General features: G+C 42.3%; 1 protein-coding gene and 1 long non-coding RNA gene across 3 annotated transcripts in view; one reads left to right on the top strand and one right to left on the bottom strand.

Annotated features, from left to right (window-relative positions):
• Positions 1-6951, bottom strand: part of INO80D (INO80 complex subunit D) — a 61756-nt gene extending 54805 nt beyond the window's left edge. The window contains exon 1 of the mRNA XM_060152228.1: positions 6764-6951. The gene's annotated coding sequence lies outside the window, so the exon portion shown is untranslated. The remainder of the gene's footprint in view (positions 1-6763) is intronic.
• Positions 6576-7734, top strand: LOC132522146 (uncharacterized). 2 transcript variants are annotated; one of them, XR_009541093.1, is made up of 3 exons: positions 6585-6666; positions 6822-7377; positions 7480-7734. It is a non-coding gene; the product is annotated as an uncharacterized LOC132522146 (long non-coding RNA). The 2 variants fall into 2 exon arrangements; XR_009541092.1 differs by having other exon boundaries at positions 6576-7377.
• The last annotated feature ends 12911 nt before the right edge of the window (positions 7735-20645 follow it).

The raw sequence follows: 20645 nt of genomic DNA, 5'->3' as shown, positions 1-20645 counted from the left end.
TAAAAATAAATTGCTTATTGAATGTCTATTATGTGCCAAACACTGTGCTCAAACAGCATTGTACAAATAAGTTTGCACTGTGAATTTTAATTAAAATGGCCCTTATGCTAGTCGAATTCTTTACCTAATTTACTAGAAAGGTAAGGATAGCTCATGCAGCAGTTTAGAGCACTTACTGGCTTTAGTGGGCATCAGAGATGGTGCTTCAATCTGGCTCTGCTAATTACTGGGTGTCTGACCTTGGGCAAGTTATTTAGGTTTGAGTTTTCTCAGTTGCAAAGAAAGGATTACAATAGTATGTACCTCATTGAGTCACTTAGGAGAATTAAATTAGGTATTTCATGTGCATGGTACCTAGCACATACTAATCACTTAATGTTAAGTACTATTAGAAGCAGTAAGTAGTAGTTTATTGGTACTACTTTAATCAAAGACCTGCAGGGCTGAAATGCAGTCTCCAGCTGCTGCTGGTTTTCTGAATGGTACAACATAATTCTCAGTTAAGTCAGGTCCTCCCACCTTGAGGCTAGGGTAACAGAATCCACTGAGACCTGTTTTCTATAATCCATATTAAAAATCTAATATTAAAATATCTTCTACATTCTACAGAACATCTATATTCCTGGTGTTCTGGTGTTCTTAGGATGACAATACTAGCAGAATGAGCAGTGTTTGATTGGGTTACAGCATTTATTAGCTCCAGTTAACAATCCTTTACAATAAATGCTTTCTGAGTTTCTATCCATGCCACAGTCACTCTCAATTGTTACAGAAACCCTGTACTGCAGGACAAGAAGAAAGAAAAATTAAGTTGTAGTTACAGTCCTCAAAGTTCTTTTGTTCTAAGAAATCTGAAACCAATGGCCTCTTTGTTGCTAAATTCCAGGTCCACCTTTCCATCCTTATCTCACTTGACCTCTCTGCGGCACCTGACACTTTCTCTTTCTCGAAAACTCTCTTTCTGGCCACTCAGTCATGGCTTCTCTTGACCCCAGGCTTAAATGTCAATGTTCCCCAAGATGCTCTTAATCTTGTTTTATAGGGATCCAAGATGAAATGCCTACATGGGCCACAGGGGTGGGCCACGGCCGGACTTTGGCAAACTTTGCTTATCTAAAGGCAGCAGACTCAAACCAGTTCCAACAAGTTGTCGCGATTAAAACACACAGGCACGCGTGGACCCAAGGGCTCCAGATCTTCCAATTTTTCAAAGACAAAAATCCAAATTTTCCCACAAAATCTGTTCCATGTCAGCAGCTCATTTAAACTGTTGAAATACAAGATGCGTGACCTTGAGCAAGTTATTTTACAAATCTGTTTCCTCATCTATAACGTGTCAATGATAAACTCACACACAAAGAGTGAATGTCAGACAAAACATTTTTACAGGCTTTCATTTTAATGACTGCTCTACATCTACCCCAAGATTAGATTATTCCAAGTTTCAAGCAAATGTATAAAACTGTGAATAGGCATAAATGCATTTTACTGGAGAAGGGGCCAGAAAGATCATCAGATTCCCAAAAAAGACTAAGAACCACTGACTAAACCAAATTTTTCTAATTCTACAACTTCAGCTGTTACCTATACGAGGATGGTTCCCAAATCTACATCCCGTCAACCTATGAAGACCGCTTTTTACCTCCGTAACAGCCTCTCCACTGCCTTCTCTCCATCTCCACTGCCACCTCGTTAGTCCAAACCTTCAATCTCTTCTCAGCAGCTGTCTCACTTGCCCTCCTTCCTTCCACTTTTTGTACAATTCAAATCTTCTAAAATGCAAATAATTTATTTGGCCAAAGGCCTACATAAATGTAAAATGAATCCAAATCCCTTGGCCTAAGTACAAACTCCTTAGGACCTGGTCAGGCTGACCACTCCCTGTCCCATTATAGATTCCTACTCCCCCAATTCCTACAATTTGCAATACAGAATACTCCTTTGTCCTTAGGCATTTATTAGTACTTGCAGGTCCCACCTCCTGGAATGCCTTTCTAACTCCTCCCATTCGCTCAGGGCAGAAATCCCCCCCTGGAAAATGCTAACTGCTTGCCCCTAGGCCAGAATAAGTAGGTTTCCTTCCTCCAGGCTAAACTATCCCTCACCATTCAAAGATGTAAATGTCAGCTTTATTTTTCTTCTCCACTAGACTAAAAACTCCTCAAGGGCAGACAATGTGTCTTTTTATTACAAGGCCCAGGGCTACCACTAAAGATGCTAATCTGTTAAATGAATGAAACACCACTGGCTTCAGCAAATCCTACCGGCCACCTCAGATAAACATCCTACCCTCCCAAGGTGAGCCTACCAAAGCCACAGACTACTCAGCCCTTCAAAGCCATGCAACACACACAGCTGCAAGCAGATAACTTCTAGAGTTTAAAAGGAGCTAGAAGTAAACCCACCTTCTCTGCCCACTGGTGTACTTACCACTCCTTTACATTAACCAACTCAGAGTTCAACGACAGAGATGAGGCTAACATCAAGCTACTGAAACTTTCTATGAATATACTGCTGATTTTTCCTGGCACAAAAATATTTATTTGCCCCATGAAAGTAATAATTATATTGTATCTGTACTCAAATACGTATTAGTATTAATATATGCTGAGTCAAGCACTCATTCACAGTGAAAAATTCACATCGAGAATATTAAAAAATCTTTAAAGGAAAATATTATATAAAGGTCACACGCCAGGCACCACTCTAAAGGCTTTATGTGCAATTCCTCATTTAATCATCACAGCAACCCTATGAAAAAGGTGTTATTATCACCCCCTTTCACAGATGAATAAACTGAGACTTAATGAGAGTAATTTACCCAAGTTACATAGGTAGAATTCAAAGCCAATTTGTCTCCACAGCCCAAGCTTTTAAGCAATACAAAACTATACAACACTGTTAAATGGAAGATCCTGAAATTATGCGGTATGCACATACAATCACAAAATAGGGAAACACACACACAAAATGTTAACAGTGGTTATCTCCTGAATGGGATGAATATGAGCAAATATTACCTTTAGTCAGAAAAAAAGCAAACAAATGAGAAATAGTATAGACGGTGCTAATAGAAAAGTAGAGTGGCCTAGGGGAATTAGGAGCCAAGCACATGGGCTATCTCATCTAATCTTTACAACAAAAAGAAGTTATTTCTGTTCTATAGATAAAGGCTGAGAACCTGCCCAGTGGAAGAACTGGGATCAGAACCCAAGGCCCAGCCCAAATACGGCTGACGGCAGGATACTATGCTACAAATAAAATGCAACCAAAAAGCTGTCTTAAAACCAAGTCACATTCTGGGAAAGAATCAGAACCAAGTAGCCTGGCATCTTAAGTGCAAGGAGGGGAAAAAAGGGAGACCTAAGGTTTTCATTTTAAGCTGATCAAAAGTAACTCTGCAAGTGTCCCCAAAAAGCCAGGACCAGCCATTACAGTCAGGGTTCTGGAATAAACTCATACCTAAAGGAAGTGGGGAGGAGACTCCACTGCTGTTTGTTTTGCAAAGCACAGAGTCGCATTAGCATAAGTTAAATGGACTTGGATGGGACACCATTGTATAGGCAGTGGAGTTGCTCCACTGGGGACAATTTGCTGCCTCCACCCCAGTCTCACCAATTCATCCATTGTTTACAAGTTACCAGGTGTGTGTGGGGAGACACGGAGTGCTACCTGTCTCGGAATATTGCTGTTAACTGTATTCACATACAAATACCTCTCATTATCAATAACTACTGTTCCAAAGCTGGATAGTGAGAGCTACTAACCCTGGGGAAACATTTCAGGTAAGAATGAATGGATCAGCATTTTTTTTTGAAATGACATGTTTAATTTTGGGTGCTCTGACTTGGAAATTTTTAAATCCATCTAAACTATAATTTCATTTCTCTAAAAATAGTACTAACATTACTCACTGAGAAAAATGGTTGGGGTAGGGTATACAAATTTCCTTACACAATCTTTTGGAGGAAAGAAAACGATTACTTCAGACTTATAAATGAAAAGTAAACATCTGTTTTTGAAACTAAATATTTAACAGTGAAAAAGTATATTACCTTAGCAACTTAAAATTCATTTAATTTTGCCTTGAAAGTCTTTTCTTAGTTTCACATACAATGTATTTGAAAACCACCATTCCTTCAAAAATAAAGTAGCCCATGGGGTGATTAGATCAGAAAAGATGTGTAGGCCGGGGAGTTCAAAACTTTTGGGATTTGTTCATATACAGATTTTGAAAGTCTGGGAATATGATGCCAACAATATACCTTAAAAATATCAAATTATGAGGCAAAGAGATTTTTTTAAACCTTAAAATGTCCTAAGAGGCTCATAGACTGATTTCTTCCATCCAATATGCTCCAAAAATAAGGACAAGCTATAACAGAAGTAATAATTTTGGGTACACAGTATATGAAAACATCAAAATCAATAAGCAATTTCAATTAATCAATAAAGTTAAACAACCATTAAATGTAATTTGCATTTTTGTAAGAAATCCATACAATCTCAAATATCAAGCCTTTCTTAAGTAAATACTAAATGGCTGGATGGCTGTCATTGTGGAGAAACAGAAGGAGTTTTATTTTAGGCAGACAAAAGGAAAAGAAGCCACACTTACTAAGAATCACAGAAGGAATCTCACTTCCACGCCTAACAGAAGTCAGCACTGACCAAGTCCTGGGTTACCCCTTGCCCTCTGCAAGTACCACCTTGTCCCTGGGTAACAGTGTTCTGGGTGGGTGGGGGAGGAGGGATGAGCAGTCAGAATGTGGAACACCTCTGCCAGCCAACTCCAGCCTGCTACCAGGCAGGACACACATACCTACACACAACCTCCTGTCCTAGGTCTGCTAAAAAAAAAGCTGGGAAGAAAAGGGCGAATGAAAGAGGAAAAATCACCTCTCCAAACATGCCCACGCTGGGGGCTGGGAGTGGGGGGCAGGGCACATTAACATTTCGACTTCCACACTAAAGAACACCAGGAGGTTAAGTGTAGCCACAGGAAACATCCCATCCCCGAAAACCAGGAAATCTAGATTTGGAAATTTAAGTTTTCGATTTCTTTTTCTTTTTTTTTTTTTAACTTTCAAAACTCACGGCACCAAAATATAGCTAAAATTGGATCCGTTTAAACATAGAGAGAGAGAGAAAAAAAAAAACCCATACTCAAACCACACCGTGTCAGCTATGTTCTGTCCCCCGAGGACTCTTCCACAGACCCTTCTGAGTTGTGGCAATAACAAGTTTCCTTAAAATGCCCATTTTTCTATTTCTAGGGTCGAACCTAAGAGTATCACAGAAATCCAAATAGCTGTTATCAGAATAAATAAACGACTGATCCTTAAACTGCAGACTTTGTTTCAGGAGCTGCCCTGCCCACCTCCACTCCCTCCTCATTCTTAATGCTTCCCAGCAGGGTCCGTCCTGAGAACCTGGGTCTCCCTCTTGGGTCCCGTCCCCGCGCTTGTTTTCCCGGACATTGACCAAATAGGACAGGAAACTCCTGGGGGCTGCTCGAGACATCCAGCCCCCTCTCACTGACAGGCTCCTCACCGCTCCCTACCTCTTTCCCTCAGCAAGGCTGTCCAGAAAAGGGGGCTCGAGACCCAAAGGAGCCAGGGATGGGAGGAGGGTGGGTGCTCAATCTGAACATAACACCCCCGGTTTCCGGGGTGAGGGCTAAAAAAGCGATTAGGAAAGCCTGCCCCGTAGAAATACCACCTGAATTTACCTTCTCCCTTCCCACTGCAACAAGCCCAGTCACTAACTAATAAGCTAAGACAAATCCCTGGAAAACTTTTGCAAACGGGCCGAGCGGGCCCTCTCCCCAGCCGGGGGGCTCCCGGGGAAGGGGCTGGAGTCTGCAGCCCTGGAAGGGCTCGCCGGGGAGCGGGCGAGGGGTGCAGGGGCGGAGTACCTTCCACGGACAGGAACTGGCAAAGAGTTTCAAAATAGCCGAGTGCTCTCCCCCACGCCCTCGGGGGTCGCGAGCGCTAGGACCGGGGCTCCCCGAAAGGAGACCAGCCCCCAATTCGGGCCTAAAAGGAAACTTTCCGGGCCGCGGCTGCACCTGACTCTTCACCACCCCTTCACCCCACCCCACGCCCGCCAGGCCGCCCGCCCCGCCCCGGCCTGACCGCCCGGAGCGCAGAGGAGGGGGAGAAATAAATTCAACTATTACCGGAATCGGGGGTGGGGGGCGTCGGCGAGAGAGCGGGGGAGGGTGGCGGCTGGGCGCCCATTCCCCGCTCCTAGGCCCTGACGCCCCGGTCCCGGCCGCCCGGGCCGGCCGCCCCGCGGGGGAGCCTTCCGGGGCCCCGCGCAAGATTCGGCCCAGCAACGCCGCCGTCCTGCCCGGAGGCCCCGGGAGACCCGAAGGGGCGCGGGGAGGCCCGGGGTGCGGGGGCAGGGCGCGGCCGCTGCGGCGCCAGCCGGCCCGAGGCCTAACCGGCGCCCCCACCCCCACCCCCACCCTGGCCCGCGCAGGCCGCGCCGCTCGCCCCGCTCCGGCCCCGGCTGCACCCCCGCCCGGCGGCCTGCCGTCGTCAACCGTGGGCGCCCCCCAGGCCCCCGAGTCCCCAGCCCCCGCCACCCCGGCGCCGGCCCCTCTCACCCTTTCATTCTCTGCCCGGGGCCTGGCGCGGGCCGGCGAATCCCCGGCCTCACGTAAGCGCGCTCGCCGCCCGCCCTGCCTGCGCGGCCCAGCCCGCCGCCCTACGGGAGCCCGGGGATGTGGGCCGGGCCTGGGGCCGCCTCTGCTTACCTTTCAGCTGCTTTTTTTTTTTTCTCCTTCCCCCCTTTTCCCTCGGCTGGTCTGACAGATCAGAGTGAGAGGCGCTGGCAATGGACTAGGAAGCTCGGCCGCCGCTGCTACTGCTCCCCCCTGGGCTCCGGCAAGAGCCTTTCCCTGTCAAGCAAGAGGGGTGAGGATCATATTTTTATTTTGGAAACTAAAAAGTGCTCCCAGGGTCGGTGATTATTAAGGGGAAATCCCTGAATATACTCTCCAGCCAAGAAGGCAGGGCTGCCGGAGCTGCACAAGAAGAGGCAGCAGCCTCCTACAGCACCACTACAGGCACTGCGAGGACATAACACCAGAGAGCAGCTCCTCTGCCCTCCGAAACGACAACTTTCCTACCATCTTGGAGGCAGAGGAAAGGGGGGCCGGGGGGAAAAGTGCACCCGCTCCCGGTAAAGTACAAATTTCGAATTCTCATCTCTGGAAAAAAGTCCACACCGGCCGTCTACACCGGCGCTTGGGAGAAAAAGCGGGGAAGAAACTGGGGGTGCTTGAGAAACGTTTGCATTTGCACCAGGGGGAAAAATGTTTCTGCATCTTCTGATGGCAAGAAATCTTTACAAGACACAGGTTTTCCGGTGATTATTGTTTTCTATTTTCTGTTTAATTTTTTCCATGTTCGTGAGAGTGGTGTTTGAATTTTTTTTCAGGCTAATAATGATTTTTTTTTTCCGTTACAGATCTAAGTTCTGGGTCTGGTGGTCAGTTTATAAATTTGGACTTCAAGAGACTTCCTAGCCACTTTATTTGTCTACTTATTTATACGTTTTTGTATTGATATACAGAGAGATTTATGTTTCCTCATGTATAAAAATTTGTGTTATATATTCCCCTCCAAACTGAGATTGCTGGAAGACAGTTGTAAAGGGATGTCTTTTGTCTCCTTTTCTCAAAGCAATGTAAATAAAACCTATTGACTGTCCAGAAGGGCAAGATACAGCTGTTTATTTTTCACAGTGCAAATTAAGGCAGAAATCACTGGGGGCATAAATACAACTTAAGTATAACTGACCACCTTTATAGAAATAATCCTAATGCTGTTATGATCTGCCCATGAAGAAATATTACTGTAAAACTGAAAACAGATTTTAAAGACAGCTTTAGATTTTCTCTAAGTACAATTGCTTATTTAGAATTATGTACAGGCATTTAATTTTTATTTTAATTTAGATCCTTTAAGGTTTAGATCTTTGGTGCATTACACATGTTGCTGTCCACTTTATGTGTCACAGAATTGAGAAATGTGTCTATTCTTGTTAGAGTTGAAATGCTCAGAATTTCTAATGTGCTGCCAAACTGTGTGAAGTGCTTTTAATATATTGCAATGGATGTCATGAATCTACTTTTTTCCAATAAGCAAAGCTTAGTAGATAGATGGGAACAAAGTCACACAGTGCAGAGCTAACACAGGTGAGGGAGAGAAGGGTGCTGCCCACTCGCAACAATTCCCATAGAACTCTTACTGGAGAAGAACAAATTGCAGAGAGATTTTGCTGTTTTTATGAAGAAAGAGAAGAATACTAGAAAATGAACAAAAAGTCTTTTTGTATGTTCTGCAGGGAATGATGAATCTTGTACAAAGAGTTATTTTTCTGACGCAGGTTGGCTGACATAGTGGGAATGAATTTGTGATAGTAGTGCGTTGCATCAGTAGAATATTTATTTTTAATTGAGGTATAGTTACTTTACAATGTTGTGTTTCTGCTGTACAGTGAAGTGAATCAGCTATGTGTATACCTATATCCCCTCTTTTTTGGCTTTCCTTCCCATTTAGGTCACCGCAGAGCATTGAGTAGAGTTCCCTGTGTAGAGTTCTCATTAGTTATCTGTTTTATACATATTAGTGTATAAATGTCAATCCCAGTCTCCCAGTTCATCCCACCCCACCCCCCTTACCCCTTTGGTGTCCATACGTTTGTTCTCTATGTCTGTGTCTATTTCTGCCTTGCAAACAGGTTTTTTGTAGATTCCACATGTATGCGTTTTCTGTGTCTATTTCTGCCTTGCAAACAGGTTTTTTGTAGATTCCACATGTATGCATTTTTGTAGATTCCACATGTATGCGTTAATATAGGATATTTGTTTTCCTCTTTTGACTTACTTTACTCTGTATGACAGTCTCTAGGTCCATCCAGGACTCTACAAATGACCCAATTTAGTTCCCTTTTATGGCTGAGTAATATTCCATTGTATGTATGTACCACATCTTCTTTATCCATTCATCTGTCAATGGACTCAGTAGAATATTTAATTTCTTTCATTTAAAATTTATTACAAAGCATTTAGAAATAACTGATGACTCAGTTTAAAATGTTTTTTGAGCTTCCAAATTTAGAAATTCCCATAATGTTAAAATGAGTTCAGATAATGCATGTAACAGATATTTATTATTTTCATGCTGACCCCCATCTTTATCATCTATATTTGAATACAGTACCTGAATAGTCTTGGTTTTCTTTTGCAGTTTTTTTCCCTTACTCTTTGCTAGAAAAATCTAAAGTAATTAAAGTAAAATTAACTGATTCTTATCGTCTCAGAAACCTCAGTTATGAAGTTGTGTTCTATTTAGTTATTTTTTTAACATTTGGAAATCAAACACTTCGGTCACAACAAGGAAATCCATTCCCTTAATGAAGAAATCTAGACTTGAAAAACGTGTTTTTGAGCAACTTGTTTCTTACATGTGACATGACATGACTTTGTAGATATGCTTTGAATTTTTCAAGAAATTAAGATGTGTTTGCCTTAAGCTGACTGTACCCTTTTATGCAATCCCTCTTGTGACCAACAAGCTTGTTTGTGTGATGTCCATCAGGGGATAGGGATATGGTGCATCATCTTAGCATTTCAATGTCTTTCTCTTTATAAAGCTTGACTTGTACAGGGCTGTGATCCATGATGTTTATCCACCAGCTGAGCTAAATAGCCCAGACTTGGGGAATTACAGCCCCAACAAGAAGAAATCCTGCTAGGTTTGTAACATTGGTGAATTTGATTGGTCAGAGTTTATTTCACTTGATAATTGAACTCATTTCCGGTGTTATCTCTAATTCCTAGAAACTACAGGTGCTGACAAAACTACTGACATAATTAACCTAAAATGAACGTATTTTGCCCAATAAAATTCCCAATACTGTACTCAAATTTGGCTAACATTGAGCCCCTAATACATCTTGGTAACCTTGCTGGACACTTTTATGTATGTGCTCTGGTTTAATTCCCCCAAGGGCTCCAAAAAGCGTTATTTTTCTTTCCCTTCTCCCCTCCTTCTCCTCCTTTCCACTTCTTTCTTCTTTTAAGTACAGTTGGGATAATCGTCTTCAATTTCAAGGAATGTAGACGTTCTTGGCCCTAAGGCTTTCAATAAGATTCCAAATCCTTTAGCTCTATAGTTTCTGAGGTGCCTTCCACACCTCTGTACGCTATATCTGGAAATGCTAAGTTTCTGCCATTTACTCTTTGCCAAAAACAAACTGAGTAGCCAGCAGCTGGGGCCCCTTCATTCACTAGTGGCAACCAGCGGCTTATTTCACCTTCATGAAGTCTAGTACCTAAGTCTATCCATTGTTTTCAGACAAATATATATTTGTCAATTGAAATGCACTGTGTTTAAGAGAGCTTTCCTTCCTGATCCTGAAAGGGAACAGTACATGTAATGCACTAGCATAATTAGAAATGTTACCTATGTTGTAAAGTTATGGTATTTTCTAAAAGATCTAGTCAGTGGATGAAGTGACCTGGAGCCATGAATGCCAAAGTTTTACCTATGTGATACTTAGAGCAGTAGTGTCTTTTATTTATTCTGTTATTATGCCTTAATTTCATCAGTAGCTTGTTTTGGCCTTTAGTTGAAATAGGAGACACTTGCCTTAATATTTTTACTATTATAAACTTTAATTGATCTGCCTTTTGGTATTAATGATTTTAATTTTGTAAAAATTGACCACCTTATTGTGAACACGATGGTGAAGAAAATACCACCTAGGGAATTCCCCGGTGGTCCAATGGTTAGGACTCCACACTCTCACTGGCAAGGGCCCAGGTTCAATCCCTGCTCCGGGAACTAAGATCCCACAAGCCACAGGGTGTGGCCAAAAGAAAAGAAAAGAAAATACAACCTATATTCTTAAAAGAGCTCATTCACAGATTGTGTGGATTTAAAGTGAAAGATTTATGCATGTTTAATATATTAGATGTTTTTAAGCAATAAAGCCATGCCTTTATTGGCGAATGTTTTGCTGACAGAATCACCAAGTGTTTAAAAAGACACTGACAGCAGACATGATTATACAAATTTAGTGGGGGGGGTTTGGGAGAGTAGGGGCGTGATTATAAACCTTCCCTAATCACAGAAATGTTTTTTTCTAACATTTCTAAAGGCACACTCTGAAGTGATACCAAGAGGTCCCTAGTAGTTTGAAAACTTCCAAGGAGGTGAAAAGAAGTGTGTGTACAGAGCCTAAAAGTTTTCAAAAATCATACTATTATGATGGCCATAAATGTAATTTTTTTTCACTTCAAGCATTTCTGTTTTGGAAACATTTGTTGGTAATGTTTCTATCTAAAACAAAGATTTTAGTTTTATTGTGGTTACTGTGCCCTGAAGAAAATGTTTCTGAGACAAGCATTGTATTTGGGAGACATCCACATCATAGCTTTAGGTTATTCGAATATGAAATTTCTATAATATAGATGCAACTATAGTCAAAACACACATGATCAGGTAATCTCCAAGTTCTGACACCTACCCAGGGGCACTGAGACCTGGGGACTACTACCTAATGCCAAGCCAGAAACCAAGAAAGTCTTTTTTTTTTTTTTAAATCCCCATAAGGGGCAAAAGATACCCTCCAAAAACCAGATGGTCACTGGCAGCAGCAGGTGCAAGACACATCCCTGGTGCCATTTCCCTGCCTTCTCGTCACGCTGCAGGCAGAGGATGCCCCATCGCCTTGGCCATAGCATTCTTGGGCCGTTGTATTGACTCCTTACCTTACACTGGGGAAAACACCTCTCCAACTGAAGTCGTTTTTAAAGTAATGGTTAGTAAAAACACCCCAAAGCAGTATTAAAGATTGGATTTGGGCAGAATTATAAGTGTTAGCCAACTTTTTCTATAATTCATAATGAGAAAACTGTGTCCCAGAGGTGGTGGTTAGCTAAAACATTGTAGTAAGAAGAGAAATCCATGGAGTCCTCGGAATGATAGGCAGAGATCAACACAAAGGTGACTTCATTTCTGCTACGTTCCTGGTTAGCAAGCTTTGTAGACCCGCTGGGACCTTAACCACTATTTCCATGGGAAAATAAACCCCAGGTTCCAAATAACTAGTTCACAGTGATATTCTGGAACACAGCCCTTTCATAAGTTTGGACTTCCTGTTCTATAATAACTTTGCCATATATTTGTTACAGGCTGCCAGAATTCAATCGTAAGGGAAAAGGGGGAAATCCTCTCATTCAGTTAAGATAAGGAATAACTATTTAACACAATTTAAACAGCTTGATTTAAATTCACATAAGGAAGATTATCAAAGATACAATATGGTGAGGCCAGTTGTAGTACACCAGGAAGAGGAAAAGACCTCAGTCAAAAATAAAAATTGTACTGTTTACCTTAACTGTATACGCTGGTGTTTCTGTTTTATACATACCTGGGTGCTGTATGGTCTTACAGTAGGTATTTGCATTTTGTTTTATTCTTAAGGAAAACCAGGAGAAAGAAATGAGGGCACAGAAGTAGATAAGATTCTACTAAAAATTACCCAACGTAGCCGCCTCCTATTAGGCCGAGGCTGTTTTTGCCCCACAGAGCAAGCCACAGCCATTCTTGTGATGCCTCTTTTCTTCTCAGCTCTGCCAGGTCAATCCTGCACTGCTCTGAGGACTTCTTCAAAATCTTGTTCCTGAAGCCTTCTGGTGCCAACCTGAGTGTACAGTGACCTTATTCTTACTTTAATGCCTTGAGTTGTTTTCTAGGATTTTTTTTTTCCCCACATGCGTTCCTTTTGTGCAGGAGGAGCTGTAATGGTTTAAGAGCTTAATCTCCAGTCCAGGCCATCTGGTTTAGAAACTTGGCTCCACCATTTTCCTTGGTAGTGTGACCCTGGGCAAGCTACTTAACCTCTAAGGAGTAAGAACAGTACCTACCTCATTGCATTGTTTGAGGATTACAGGTCATAGTGCATGTAAGGCACAAGGCAGGTCTTAGTGCCGTGTAAAGCTCAGCTGCTCTCTCTGGTTGCTTGCCAGTAAACACCTTACAGGCAGCACATCCCAAGGTCAGGGAGTACTGCTTTGTTTGTGTTGTGTTTTGTTTTTAAACACCACCAAGACAGTGGACTTAGCAGCACTAGTCACAAGTTGAATTAATTCAATACAGAAAAAGATAGAAGACTATGATTATGCCATACCAAATACCTACAAAAACAATCCATTTTTTTCCCCAGATATTTTTGAATACCCAAATAGTTGACAGTCAGTAGCAAAGATTTTTAAGTTTAGCTGAGATTTGGGTGTCCTTCAGACTCAATCAAGGTCTTAAAGAATATAAAATGAGGACTTCCGTAGTGGCGCAGTGGTTAAGAATCTGCCTGCCAATGCAGGGGACACGGGTTCGAGCCCTGGTCCAGGAAGATACCACAGGCCAAGGAGCAACTAAGCCCGTGCGTCACAGCTACTGAGCTTGTGCTCTAGAGCCTGCAACGCACAACTACTGAACCGTGTGCCACAACTACAGAAGCCCACAAGCCTAGAGCCAGTGCTCCGCAACGAGAAGCCACTGCAATGAGAAGCCTGCGCACTGCAACAAAGAGTAGCCCCTGCTCAGAGCAACTAGAGAAAAGCGTGTGTGCAACAACGAAGACCCAACGCAGCCAAAAATAAAATGTAAATAAATAAATAAATTATATATATATATATATATATATATAAAAAATGAGATACAGGAAGAGTACATATAGAACATATAGCAAGAGAAATATTGTTACCAGTTAATGCCTTTTCATTAGCCGTTCTAAAGAGAGAGATGCATTTAAATTTCAATATGAGATATTGGAGAAGACTTTTCTGACAATAAGGCATAAAAAGGTTTACGAAATATCTTCAAAGCAAGTCATCCTGGGACTTCCCTGGTGGTGCAGTGGTTAAGAATCCGCCTGCCAATGCAGGGGACACGAGTTCGAGCCCTGGTCCGGGAAGATCCCACATGCCACAGATCAACTAAGCCTGTGCGCCACAACTCCTGAGCCTGCACTCTAGAGCCCGTGAGCCACAACTACTGAGCCCATGTGCCACAACTACTGAAGCCCACACGCCTAGAGCTGTGCGCCGCAACAAAGAAAAGCCACCGCAAGGAGAAGCCCACACCGCAACAAAGAGTAGCCCCTGCTCACCACAACTAGAGAAAGCCCATGTGCATCAAGACCCAATGCAGCCATAAATAAATAAATAAAAATTTTTAAAGAGTCATCCCACAAAGGGAATAGTAGGTGTTTGACACATTTAATGTTTCCAATGAACTGTTTGATAGGGCAGGTACTAGTTTATTGTTTTAAAATGCAGTGTTAAGTAGTAGACAAAGTGTGGGGTTTAGATCAGAAAACCATGTGTGAATTCCAGAGCTAATATTTATTTACTAACTGTACAAACTAAGGCAGTTTCCCTAGACCCTCAAACCTCAGTGCCCTCATTCTCAACACAATTGCTTGAATAAGATGATTTATAGAACCATATGTAGTATACTATATGACATATAACAGCCACTCCACAACTGTCCATTTCCATTTTTTTGTTGCTGAATTCATAGAAAGTGCCTAGAATTAAGGCAGGACTTTAATTAGAAAACTATAAAAAGGGGTCATGCTCTAGAAGCAATTTCTCAAGTACTGAAGAACAAATATCAAATTAATTAGAACCCTATTTACATATTTACTACTTTTTTGCATGATTTGTGTGAGATTTCTCTGTTTGGTTAGTTACTAGTGCTCTTGAGAAAATGATTAATTATTTTTAAAATATATGATCAAACTGTATATTTTCACAGTAAGAACAGGCTCAGCCAACACAAAACCACAAGCATTTATTCACTCAGCCTTGTGCCAGACAGCTATGCATTTCCCTGGCACTTGGCTCTAACAGAAAATGATTGTGGGGTCTTCTTATTCAGGGTCCTGGGTGATACAGTGGTGAGAGACCTCATCTCAGCTCTGGCATAGAGTCTTTACAAGAGGGAACTTAAATCAGTTTCGCAGCTTATGACCTACTAAAAAGAGTAGAGTGATATAGAATAGAAAATACCCAAAGTCATTGCAGTCGAAGTATTATTTCACAAAAAATTTCAGCTATAGATACATATATGTATATTTTTATGGTGGGTTAAGGACAAAAAGTTGAAGAGATACTGCTATATCTTATGAGGCTGACGTTCGTAGCATCCTGCAGTGGTTAAGTAGTGAGCAAGACAGGCGGTCCCTGTCCTCATTGGCTTTACAGTCTAGGTACAGGATAAGGGTCTGAATTGCCCTGGTTGAACACTATAAGGAAGGTGAGGCCTGAGAGGAACTTGGAGACCACTGCGCTTAAAAATATTTTAAGTTTTTTTTTTTTTTCCGACTCCCGGCCAAGCTGGACGCATCTGTGGTAAATGTGCTGGCTGATGAGAACATTTGAGCCTGGATAGGTTATCTCATCAAAATACAGCTTAACCATGCAGTTTAGCTGGCTGTACCTCAAAGACACGAAGGAGTGGTTGTATGGTCAGAGAGAACCTGGAAACACTAGGTCTTCGTTGCTGGTAAAAATAAACTGAACAGGCTTGTAATTCAAGTCAATGAAGGAAGTAGATCAGCTGAACATTAAATTGTTTACCTACGAGTCAAAGATAACTTGTATCTCCAGTGGTTGAGAGCAGTGGTTGAGAGTCTGCCTGCCGATGCAGGGGACACGGGTTTGTGCCCCGGTCCGGGAAGATCCCACATGCCGCGGAGCGGCTGGGCCCGTGAGCCATGGCCGTTGAGCCTGAGCATCCGGAGCCTGAGCATCCGGAGCCTGTGCTCCGCAACGGGAGAGGCCACAACAGTGAGAGGCCCACATACCGCAAAAAAAAAAAAAAAGAAAAGAATTTGTTGCAAAGGTTAACTCCCGAGTTGGTTAACCTTCTCAGTTAGCAGGGTATTTATTGAGTGCTCAATGGGCATGTTTCTCGGTTAGGCTCTGCAGGAAAGTAAAAGAAAATACGTGCACAGTTGCACATATGTGCACAGGGAGTTTATGATCTACTTGCAAGGTAAATGACATCTGGGAAGCCCTTGGAGAACAATCAAGGGCTCAGTAGGGACGAAAAGGGGCAGAGTAAGAGAAGCCTGCCTTGGGTTATTGTGGGAGATCCGGCCCTGACTCAGTAGCCGAAGGACCCTTGGCTGCTCTCAGAACTGTGAGCCTCTCCCACTCTTAAAACCAACGAGAGTACGTGTATAGATTCAAGAAGATCTGTGGACGTCTCTAGCACAGTCCTGGCACATAGGAGATACTAGATCAGTGTTTGTTGAATTTAAATGGAGAGAATTTTTATTTACCTGGACAGAGAAAATGGCATTTGGTAAAGCAGGAGTGAGCATGTCTCAACAGAAGGTGTGTGTGGAAAAATGGAGGAAAAGAGAGCAGTAGGGTAGGGCCCAGTTAAGAGGACTTTGAGAGCCAAGCTGAAAAGTTCAAACAGGTGTAACAGGCAAGATCTTCTGGACTTCCCTGGTGGTCCAATAGTTAAGACTCCATGCTCCCAATGCAGGGGGCCTGGGTTTGATCCCTGGTCAGGGAACTAGATCCCACACGCTGCAACTAATTTCCTGAGTGCCGCAACTAAAGATCCCGCATGCTGCAACTGAAAAAGATCCCGCATGCCGCAACTAAGACCCAGCACAGCCAAACAAATAAATAAAGTTTTTTTTAAAAAGATCTGCTATTTAATTATTCAAGGAGTACCTGTGAATCACTTATACTGTGCTAGGCACAGTGGTTAGGATATTAGGGAAACAGCAGTCCCTGCCCTCAAGTGTCTTACGTCTGGCAAGAAAGGAAAGAATTATTGTTTGGGGGATGTTTTATTTTTATACAGATCCTACTTTTTAAAATATAAACTGTGGGGCTTCCCTGGTGGCGCAGTGGTTGAGAGTCCGCCTGCTGATGCAGGGGACACGGGTTCGTGCCCTGGTCCGGGAGGATCCCACATGCCGCGGAGCGGCTAGGCCCATGAACCATGGCCGCTGAACCTGTGCATCCGGAGCCTGTGCTCCGCAAAGGGAGAGGCCACAACAGTGAGAGGCCCGTGTACTGCAAAAAAAAAAAAAAAAAAAAAAATATATATATATATATATATATATAAACTGTGAAGGCTAGGGGATTTTTGTTTTGTTTTTATTTATTTATTTGGCTGTGTGGGTCTTAGTTGCGGCATGCAGTATCTAGTTCCTTGACCAGGGATCGAACCCAGGCCCCCTTTGTTGGGAGTGTGGAGTCTTAACCACTGGACAGCCAGGGAAGTCCCAAGGCTAGGGGTTTTGTCCTTTTTTTTTTTTTCCTCTTGAGCTATTTTGTTGACTTAGCATCTAGAAGAGTGCCAAGCACAAACTATGAATATTTGAGATTTTGAATTTTTAAGCAGTACAATCTCTTTGAGATTGTTAGATAATCAAGATATGGCTTCTGGATAGGTTAAATGAGAAAGGTTCTAAGGAAGCAAGTATGGACTTTCTGTTGTCAATCTCAATACAGGTCCAAGACGATTAGTAAAATATCTGTACAATTTTAATTATGTCAATAACCTTTGAGCATTATATTCCATTTGACCATGTTATAGTCCAGTTAAAAATATCTGGGATTGGTGTTAAGTATTCTTGGCGTATTTCCGTTGTACATTCTTTTTTTTTTTGACCACACTGTGCAGCTTGCGGGATCTTAGTTCCCTGACCAGGGATCGAACCCACGCCCTTGGCAGTGAAAGCTCAGAGTCCTAACCACTGGACCGCCAGGGAATTCCCCAATTGTTGTACATTCTTCATTGGTAAAAAAAACTTAAAATGTATGCTCTATTTTTGTTTATGTATTTATTTTCTGTATACTCTACTTTTAAATGACTAATGTCACTTAATATTGAACACTTGACAGGCTAATAAATACAATATAAGAGAATCACCCGAAGTAAAAGGCAAACATACAAGAGGGAAAAAGTATGGCTTTCATTAAAGCCTTTTGTGTGGAAACGCTCAAGCATATTTGAGCAAATGTCTTGGAGTATTCCCTTCCCCCATTTTGTAGGACATAATCAATTATACCATCTGCTCCTCCAGGTAACTTGGCAGCTGTTAATTAACTAACATTGTTCCCTGAGTTTTGCTGTCACCATAGATGGTTGCAGAACACAAGAACCAAAGATTTGTCAGAATAGCTTTCATACTACAAGTTTCCTTTAAATTATAGACGAGAAAAAAAAAATCAATATTGACCAACTGGGAAGAATTAAATAAATATTTACATAGTCATAAATCATTTCAGTTTTCTCAGAGCTTATTACCATGATGTTTTATATATCTAAATGTTTTAGGTGTGCACAGCAAGAGCAGTTAAGTAATTTAATACCAACAAAATTTATACTTCAAATGGGGAAAGAGTGGATCATCTCGGTTTGTGGTAAGATACACAGATGCTTCCTGTTGCTCCGTCCAGAATGATGTTAACATTAACCTCAGAGGAGGCCGTTAAGCCAGGCTTGAGCTAAATGTTAGGCACTATGTTTCTCTCTATGGAGGAAGGAGGGAAGAATTACGTTACCTAAAATGTATGAGCAGCAAAGTCAGAGTACTTCATGCAATAATCACTGATGCAGTGATAAATTATCACTCAGTCTCTACAGGATGTGTCCAGTTCTCTGAAATGAAGCTAAGAAAAAGATTATAGGGGAAGGAGACGCATGATACCATTCTTAGAAAACTGATGTAAATACTCCATGCAGATCATTTGCCCTTTTTTTTCCTCTACTGGAAGGGCATTTCTATCTTGACTGAATCAAACTGTTCAAACAGTGTTTTTTGCTTCCCTCCCTCTGTCTTGACTTGAATTCAGGCAACTTCTGAAATGTTGATTTTTTTAAGCTGTTGAAAGGATTTTGTGTATTTATAGTTCTACATGCCAACTCCTTAATTTGAAATAATAGTAAAAAGCAAACATCAAAGCAACAACCACAGAAGCCTCCACAATATACTAAGTTGTCTAATTTTTCATTTTTGGATTGCATCCATTAATAGTATTTGTTTTCATTGATCTGTACTGTTGCGCCAAAGCCATTACAATGTTGAAGCATACTGAGTCTTCCAAAACACAGTAACTCTTCCAAAATGTAGCCATCTTAAAGGAAAATAGCAAAGACAAACAGTAAGCAACACAACCGTTACTATTTCAGCTAAGAATCCTAAAGCGCACTACAAATACTTTTCGTGTTACCTAATAACTGGAAAAACATTCTAGAAGTGAATTGCTTAAGATTACATAGAGTCGCCTGATTCTATAGAGGAATAACTTTGGGTATGTTCTGTTGTAATTTTTGTTGTTAACTAAATTACAGACTTTATTCTGATTTTGCAGGTCTACCACTAATGTCCTTTTTCTGCTTCAGGTACTCAGTCTGTTCTTGTCTTTCATGACCTCCACCCTTTTGAACAGTACCAGTCAGTTATTATTTTTTTTAAAACATCTTTATTAGAGTATAACTGCTTTCCAATGGTGTGGCAGTCAGTTATTTTGTAGAATGTCTCTCAGTCTGGGTTTCTCTGGTATTTCCTCATGATTAGATGAGGGAATGTATTTTTGGCAAGAAAATCTCAGACATCATATGTCCTTTTCAGAGCATCCCATCAGGGAGCACATGATGTTGACCTGTGTTACGACTGGTTGTATGGTTTTGTGCTGCTGCTGTGACACGTCCCCACAGACCTGGCACCGTAGAACAACACCCAGCTTTTTTTGTGTGTGTGTGGTACGCAGGCCTCTCACTGTTGTGGCCTCTCCCGTTGCGGAGCACAGGCTCCGGACGCGCAGGCTCAGCGGCCATGGCTCACGGGCCCAGCCCGTGTGGGATCTTCCCAGACCGGGGCACGAACCCGCGTCCCCTGCATTGGCAGGTGGACTCTCAACCACTGCGCCACCAGGGAAGCCCAACACCCAGCTTCTTATCTCACAGTTTCTGCAGCTTAGAGGGCCAAGCTGAGTGCAGCTGGGCTCCCCGCTTAGGGTCTCCCAAGGCCAACATCGAGGTGTCAGCTGGGCTGTGTCCTCAGCTGGAGCTTGTGGTCCTCCAGCTCATTCATGTTGTTGGCAGAATTCAGGATGGACTGTTTTCTTGCGGGTTGGCAGCAGGAATCACTCTCAGTTCCTAGAAGCCATTCTCAAATTCTCACTGGTGGCTTCTCCATTTACAAGGGCAGCAGGAGAATGTCCCCTCCCTACAGTCCCTCTCACGCTTTGAATCTCTGACTTCTAGACCCGGATTTAAAAGGCTCATATGATTAGGTCAGGCCCAAACCCATACTCCCTTTTTTAAAGTCAACTGTGTCACATAACCTAGTCACGGATTAAAATCCATCGTATTCATAGCCTGGATGGTTATGAAAGGCATGTCGAAGGTGGGGAGGAAAGGGAGGGAGTGGACATCTTAGAATTATGCCTACCACACTAGTGCTATTAGCCCAATTACTTGGTTTGGCTGGTGTCTTCTGGTTTCTCCGTTGTAACGTTACTATTTTGCCATTTATAATTAAAAGATACCTTGGGGGAGATACTTTGAACTATGCAAATA

Source organism: Lagenorhynchus albirostris, chromosome 6 (assembly GCF_949774975.1).
Source record: "Lagenorhynchus albirostris chromosome 6, mLagAlb1.1, whole genome shotgun sequence".
Taxonomy (NCBI): domain Eukaryota; kingdom Metazoa; phylum Chordata; class Mammalia; order Artiodactyla; family Delphinidae; genus Lagenorhynchus; species Lagenorhynchus albirostris.
Note: the sequence above shows the minus strand (reverse complement) of the source record. Positions and strands in the feature narration are given on the sequence as shown.